The 8166-nt window shown below is 42.7% G+C and overlaps 1 protein-coding gene across 3 annotated transcripts in view; it reads left to right on the forward strand.

Annotated features, from left to right (window-relative positions):
* The window catches only part of otud7a (OTU deubiquitinase 7A), a 59596-nt gene that overhangs the window by 16306 nt on the left and 35124 nt on the right, over positions 1–8166 (forward strand). The window lies entirely within an intron of this gene.

Below are 8166 nucleotides of genomic sequence, written 5' to 3' on the forward strand. Positions count from 1 at the left end.
AAATGGGAATTATAACGGATCTGCTCATAATGTGGGATAAACAAACGCCCTTAACATATTGTCAAGGCTCTTACTTTGAATATGTTGTATTCACCGAGTGCAGATGAGTCCAAGATGGTGGATAGAGACTGATTAAAACAAAGGAAAAGTTCTCATTATGAAAGGTTAGTTGAAAAGAAACATCAGTGAAGCCCTTGTGAAACAGTAGCTAGGAGCTGTTAGACTGCCTTCATACCCTTGACCCACATTGAAGCCGAGGAAATCTGCAAAACACACACAGACACACTTGCAAATGAGGCCCAATTATCTCCTCTCCCTTCATCCCTATTCCCCCCCTTCCTCTCTTTCTCCTTTACTCTCAATTCCTTTCTTCTGCATTATAAAAAAAACGTTCTTTCGCATCCATACTGTCCTGTATTCCCTCTCCGTCCGTCCTCAGTCCATCCATCTACTTTGAGTGACCCAGTATCTTCTCCTTGCTGTAGGTCCACTTCATGGCCTCCTTTATTCCCTCTCTGCAGTTTCTCATCTCTCGGCCCTGCAGCTATCTGAAAAGCCCAAAAGGAGCCACTGGAAACAAGGCCACAGCTTAAAATGTCTTACTGCGTTCACACTAAACCTGGTTTGCTCAACTGCTCTGAACGTTTCAGAGAGCAAGATTTGACTTTTTACACTAATTAATAGGGCTTTACCCGAGTATTCGAATATTCGTTCGTTGGAGTACTATTCGGGTTTCAATTTCGTTTTTCGGAAATATTGGTTTTGTTTGTTTTTTCATTTTTTTCCCGTTTTTTTTTTCCAAATTGAATGTATTGAAATCTCCAATAACAAACGTAAGAGCTTGTGCCTCTTCGGGGGGTGCTAACACTTAACCATAAACGTTATTGTTTACTTTCTCCGTCTTTATATGTAGATATTACTTTTCTCCGTTAATCTCTGTCACGTTGTTTCCATAGCAACAACAACTTCCTGTCAACAGCGCTACCTCTCCTTCAAAATAAAAGCATGTCCATAAATAGGAAGCCAAGCCAAATTACATTTAAGACATTTACAACTGCAACGAAAGTAACAAACACAATGTGATATCCTTTTCAATTTCAAAGAACACAAATTGGATTAATAACTATAAAACAACAATACTGTAGAATAACAAAATGAATGCCGTGAATACACGTGTTGACGCGGTTCGCTGCTAATTACTCCCGAATATACGGAGCCCGAAAAATGGTATTCGGGACAGCCCTAGTAATTAACACCCAAATTAAACAAAAAGTATCTTTCCAAAAGTTCATTTCTAAGGACGAAACGGTTGTACTGTATTGAACGCAGCCCATCAAAATCATCTGAAAGGACTTCATCCGCTATAGAAAATGTAAAAGTACAGACTGTGGGGCGGTTTTGGCTCAGGAGGAAGATTGTCATTCTCCAAGCTGAAGGTCAATGTGTCCTTGGGCAAGATACTCAACCCCAAATTGCTCTAAATGGCGTGGCATCACAATGCTGTGTGCATGTGTGGGGATGTTTGCACCTTGAATGCACCTGCCTCTGTATGAATGGGTGAATGCTGGCTTGTGTGAGTAAGGGCACTTTGAGGGGTTGCAAAGATTGGGAAACTGCTATAGAAATGCAGTCCATTTACCATTTAAAGTGTTTTAACACCTGGGTCCTAGAGTGTTCCTGCAGATCACTACAGCAAGGTGAAACAAGATTTCTAGAGGATGTTGAGGAAGAATAGGGACTTGTAATTGTAAATACAGGACATGTCAAATACATGAAGATCTGAATGAACTTCTTTACCTCATTGTCTACTTCTGTACCTAGGCAAATCCTTCAATGAGTGTATAAAGTGGAATGGGTTCACAGTGGTCTGGGTGTAACTTTAATAAGCTGGAAATAAGAAATAAAGTTTACGGGATAAATCCAATTTTATTAACAGCCGAATATCAGAAATAACACGTTCATCTCAGCAGGGGCTTAACAGTCAACAACACCCTCTATTTCTAGACTCTCGCAGCAAACGAAAAAGCCCCCCAAAAATAGTGACAATTACAGCATATGGACTGTACTTATATAGTGCTTTATCCAGTCTTTAAGACCCCTCAAAGCGCTTTACATACTACATGTCATTCACCCATTCACACCCATTCATACAGAGCAGTGTACCTTACTCTAGGACCTACAGTAACATTCACACACCGTTGGCCATCGGGAGCAACTCAGGGTTAAGTATCTTGCCCAAGGATACATCGACATGTTGACCGCACGGGCTGGGATCGAACCCACAACCTTCTGGTTGAAAGGCGACCGCGCCCCCTCGCAGCCACAGTCGCCCTTAACAGGGGAAAAAGTTGAACAAAGTCAGACGATGTCTTTTATGATGAAGTGCTTCTGAATAATTGCTGGATATGTAAAGAGACTAGTAACGAACCAGGATAACGTTTCCTGTACATTTACGGTAGCACTCTTCATTCGTCATGATGGAAATTCAGAAGAAAAATGATGGAATAATCAATCAGGGCGATCAGTGGGAAACCTCTTCTCGATGTTCAGTGGATTTATCTTAAGCAGACACTTGAAACATTTATAGGAAGCTCGGGAGGTCTGCTAAATCAACGGTACAATACCTTATCGAAAATCTGATGTCTGCCTCTATCTCTCTCCCTCTTTCTGTCTCTATCTCTCGCTGGGCATGAACCCATTGATTGTCGCTAACTGAGTGGAAAATGCTGCTAAGATCCGATTGATTCGTCCAATTGATCTGCTGCAGACTCTGACCGGAGCAGATCTGGTGGCACAGCAGCAGACAGATGGTCAGACGAAAGTTTGTCCCTGAATTCAGCTTTTATAATTAGTCTTGAAGTATAACAAAGGGAAAGGATAGCTTCTTTGAGACAGTCGAGATGTCTCTATCCGTCAAATTCTCTGTTGAAACTCCCTGTGGAGGGAACTTTGGGATGTTAGCCTTTGCAGACCATTTATGTGCACAAACAAACTAACATACAACAAACTACATACATTATATATAAAGTAATACAAACATCAAATCGAACAGTTTTACTAAAACAGCAAGAAATGTGGCTTCCTACATTATTAAGATGTTGTGTTTTGACATTGAAAGACATAGCAGTACTTCACAAACTTCCACTATTTCTACTGACACTTTCTTTTCTCACTCTGTTACACACACACACACACACACACACACACACACACACACACACACACACACACACACACACACACACACACACACACACACACACACAAGTTACCCTGGCGTTATCTGCTCTAGCCAGTATGTCCCATAGCTCTTCCATTAACATTCAGACTGATAAAGCTCCTGCAAATCACTCCCACTGCACTGCATACTGACTTGCTTAATGGGATGAGTGTGTGTGTGTGTGTGTGTGTGTGTGTGTGTGTGTGTGTGTGTGTGTCTCTCTGTGTGTGTGTGTGTGTGTGTGTGTGTGTGTGTCCTGAAATCAGCTATGCATTCCTCCACAGGCATCATGGTGGTGATTGTATCCCACATCCACACACTCTCAGATACACTTGCTCATCAACGTTTCCCCTTTAATTAACAGCTTAAGGTTTTAATAATGTAAATGTCTTTCTTGCTAAATATGTTTGCTTTAAATCACAACTTTTAAAGAAAGTTTTTAAATGTTAGATGGTACTTTTCAATCCGTTTTCTTGTACACATACGTCGTAGCTTCCTTTCTTTCATTTAAGCCACTTAGACGGCACTTAAACACGTTATCTTTTGATTTACTTGTTTTACTTACAGCTATGATGTCGAGCTTGGCTTTAGACGATGAGTTGATAGGCCTTTGCAATAATCAAACAAATCAAAAGAAAAGAAGCAACGTTTTGTACGTCATTTAACGGTTAAAAACTTGGTAAAGGCTGGCGATGTGAGAATAGTAATCTTTACTTATACTTCATTCACACCAATGGAACTCCGGTTCAAGCTCCGAGCTAGAGATTTTCAGGTTCAAAACCGGTTCTTCGATTTAGCTCCGGCTCTTTTCACAAAGCCCAGAGTCCGACTGGTGCTGCGTCATTGCGTCATTGTTTGCGTCATGACGTAACAGTTTGCGTGCCTGCTTCATAAAGCCAAACCGCGCGGAAACCCATAACAGCTCACACCGACAACAAGAACAATGGCCGATTGTGTTGAAGCGCTACTCGTTTTGGTTTTGCTCTGTCGAAACGAAATGGAAGAAATGGGACGACTTTACTACCAACTTTACAGTCGTTACATGCTACATTCAAAACTGCTTTACAATCGTAATCATCAACTTCAACGACGATTCCCCCTCCCCCTGCCCCCGCCTCGACGTAAGTGTGACGTATGCGGTGCTTTTGCTCTAGCCGGACAATTTTTTGGTGCTTGAAACGAACCGGATTCCGGAGCTAAGAGGCTGCTCCGCTGCGGTGTGAACAGGAAAACCCGGTGCTTTTCAAGCTCCAGCTCCGAACCGGTCCTGAAACACCGTTGGTGTGAATGAGGTATTAGTCCCTTAATTACAGAGGTCACCATTGTATTACTATTTGGCTTTTTCACAAAAACAATAAACATTATATTTACTCACCATTACAGATTGTACTGACTTAAATGAAGTGTCTCCTTCCCAGTATGACAGCAGATAACAAAACAATGTCACCATCTTAATGACGCTGCAAAGTTGAAGTTAAATCCTTTGCCCCTTCTCTTTTTTCCTTATCTCATAAAAGGAAATGTTAAGTCAGTCTGGGCCAGATTTACTCCTCCAGCTACAGGCTCTGAGGCTGAAGCAATCAATCCTGAGCTCTTGGGGTCTCAGAGTTTGATTAATAGGCCTGGAAGGAGAATAGCTCTATTAAGTACAGCCAAGAGATATTTTCACTCTGGGTGACCCTGGGAAGTGGCAGTCTGTCAGCAAGCCTTTTCTTCCAGATGTGATGGGAACATTAACAATGCTTTGTAAAGACAAGTGACAACTCATTCACTTTTAAGGCAGCTGGTTTGGATTTTCATGTTGAGCCACTTTAACGAGAAACAGCACAACAAAACCCTAATTGCCCTAAATGTAAAAAAAAAAAAAAGAGGCAGAAGAAGTGGTACTAAATAATGGACTGATCAAGATTTATATTTGAATTCTACTTTGGCTATGATGATTTCTTACGTCAAAGATACTAGTGCTAACTGAAAGGGGTACAAGTCCTGTAAGCAACCAAAACATCTGTATTATTTCAGATGTGTGCTTTGTCTACATTTGTATGATTTGTAAAGGTTCAGACTAGTTCTCCACCCAATTGACAAAGGAATGAAACCATAACGGTGTTCCTTAAGGTCCTTACACACCGAGCCGATTTCGGCCGTCTGGCCATCGATGAGCGTCCTGTCGCCCTACTCAGATTGGTGTGTCTTGGTGTGTACCGCACCGTTGTGTCTTTCCGGCCGTGCCGACACCTTCCGCCGCCGATTCAACATGGTGAATCGGGAGGCTGTTGGCGAAAGAAAACACTCGGATTGGCTGTTCAGCTAGCGAATCAGTGCAAGAGAAGCGAAACGAACGTGAGGGACCCAAACAAACGATTAAGAAGGCAAATCTGAGATTTCATTGAACTCCAGCTCTCGACACAGGTTGGGGAAAGCCCCGTGAGCTTCTCGCTGTAGAGTGAAAATGGAACACGCTATTTGTTGTTTGTTTATATCACGCAGTCTGTTCTTCTTCTCTCGGTTATCACGCAGTCTGTCTTCTGGTTGTTGCTTCTTTTGAATGACGAATACACACTACCGCCGCCTGCTGGTAAGGACAGTTATTGCCACTCACGCATGCGCAGTTCCTACGTGTTACTTGGCCGTCGGCTGAAGTCTTTGCGGTGTGTTCCAGTGCGACACATGGCCAAGACGCAGGAGACGTGAGGCGACGTGAGGCGACGCAACAGTCGGGGTCCGTCGGGACGTGTTCTTTGGTGTCAGCTTGGTGTGTAGGCCCTTAATATGGCCACAGTTATAGAATTAGAATTGGGAGGGATGAAACCCTCTTTAATGGTCACACATGCAGAGCACACACACAGTGAATGTGGCCTCTGCTTTTGACCCATCCTAGTTCCAGGAGTCTAGTACTAGGAGCAGTGGGCAGCTATTGCAAAGCGCCCGGGAGCAATGGAAGTGAGAGGGGAAGGGGATTGTCCGGTGCCTTGCTCAAGGGCACCACGGCAGGGCAGGAGGTGAACTGGGACCTCTTCAAATAGCAGTCCACACTCCATATTTTGACGTCTGGTCGGGGACTTGAACCAGCGACCCCACAGCTCCCAGTCCGAGCCCCTACTGACTGAGACACATGTACAAATCACAGAAACACAATCAGAGTATTGGTAGTAACATCTTACTGGAACTGTCTTTCTGCCCTGAGGCAACCTTTAAGCAACAAAGACAAGTCTTGCATTCAGGGGTATCCAGAGATGTCTTCAAAGCAAACACACACAAACCTAGATGGTCTCAGTGCAGCTCTCCTCGGCAGTAACCTAAGGCAGTGAAAGGCAGCCATTATTTAAAGCCTCTAATTAAGTTGTGAATCTATCGCAATTCACATTTTCTTTTTGCGCCTGGAGGGGGCGATATCTTTTCAAGAGAAGGAAAGCAGGAGGGAAACGGAGGTCATGGATTAAATGAGGAGAAGAATAGAAACCAAAAACTGGACAAAAATATAGACTTCATCAGAGTATGAATACGTTGGAAGACTTATTTCCAATAGGCATACTAGGAGGAGTGTGAGAGGGCACTTCCTGGCATGACACGCTAATTTATGGAGATGGAAAGCCTTTTCTGTTTTTCCAGGTTACCGCTTGGCACCACAGAATTAAAATCAATGCTGTTGGCGCTTGCAGAATCAAACGGAGGGTATAAAACTAGCAGGCCAGAATTTGTCATTTCACAGCTGGCCAGGAAATTGGCTTCAGGTGTGAAAGGTGGGATAGTAAGAAGCTTGGAGACCCCCAAAAGAAAAATAACAGACACCATGAGGACTGGAATACCTGCTCCAATGTAAACCCTTATAGTTCAAAGTGGCATCAATGTAAGGAACGTTTTATGAGTTAATGCAACAGGATGATTAGGATCAAATGTGGACTTAGCAAATGGATTTAAATATATGAACTCCTAGCGAACAAACGGCCTCATATCAGTCCTGTCAAATGGGGATGATCTCTTGATTTATAATGAAAGTTCAATATCAGCGTTGATACATTGCTTTAAGCTTTGCATAATCTCTAGTTCTAGGTCACCATAACATTTCATTAACGTCTGCAAAGAGAATTATGTAGTGGTTTTTTACCCAGCGAGCTGCATTACATTATTGCCGTCTGGTACAAAGTGAAATGACACAAAAAGAGACACCACTCTGCCTCCTGTTAGTGAAATGAATGAACCTCCATACCCCCGACTGTGAAAATGAATCCAGCTGAGATCACACAGCACTGTCAACAACAGAAAATCATCACCATCTTACAGCAAATTCCACTGCTTTGTCATTGTTACAAAACGTCTTTAAACTTGATGAAAGCTAGTTAAGGCTGCTGTCATGATATATTCCCACATTTGGAACACTTATGAGCAGAAGTCATAAACTTAACAGCGTTTCAATAGCTCAGAGTTTGGACGAACATGCATGTAGAGCAGGGGTGTCCAAACTGTTTTCCCCGAGGGCCTCATACAGAAAAATATATACGACGGGCTGGGCCTCTCACCAGAGGTTTATTACCTCATAAGTTCTGTTATAAGTTGGAAAAGTCAATCCAATGTAGGTCAATTATTCTTGATACTTGAAAATGCTGTCAGAAAAAAACAGCTCACAGCTCTCCATCGGGTTTACTTTATTGAACTGTTAGCAGCTCATCCCTTAAAGCAGGGGTGGGGAACCTTTTTCCTCTCAAGGGCCATTTGAATTTTTACAACATCCTTCGAGGGCCGTACAAATTATTGAACTCAACGTCTGCTTAAAAAACTCAAATCAAAGCCCATTCATGTCGCCTTTCTTTCATGCTGTGCAAAGAAAAAGTAACGTCTTAATCCAGATATTTGACCATGACCCGCGCATTCATGCACAGAAAGATATGGACACAAGATGTGTGCAAATGTATTTAGTTTCATATCCATGTGGACATGATTTAAGTGGG

This window comes from Notothenia coriiceps, unplaced genomic scaffold (genome assembly GCF_000735185.1).
Source record: "Notothenia coriiceps isolate Sejong01 unplaced genomic scaffold, NC01 NC01_scaffold00021734, whole genome shotgun sequence".
In the NCBI taxonomy this organism is placed as follows: domain Eukaryota; kingdom Metazoa; phylum Chordata; class Actinopteri; order Perciformes; family Nototheniidae; genus Notothenia; species Notothenia coriiceps.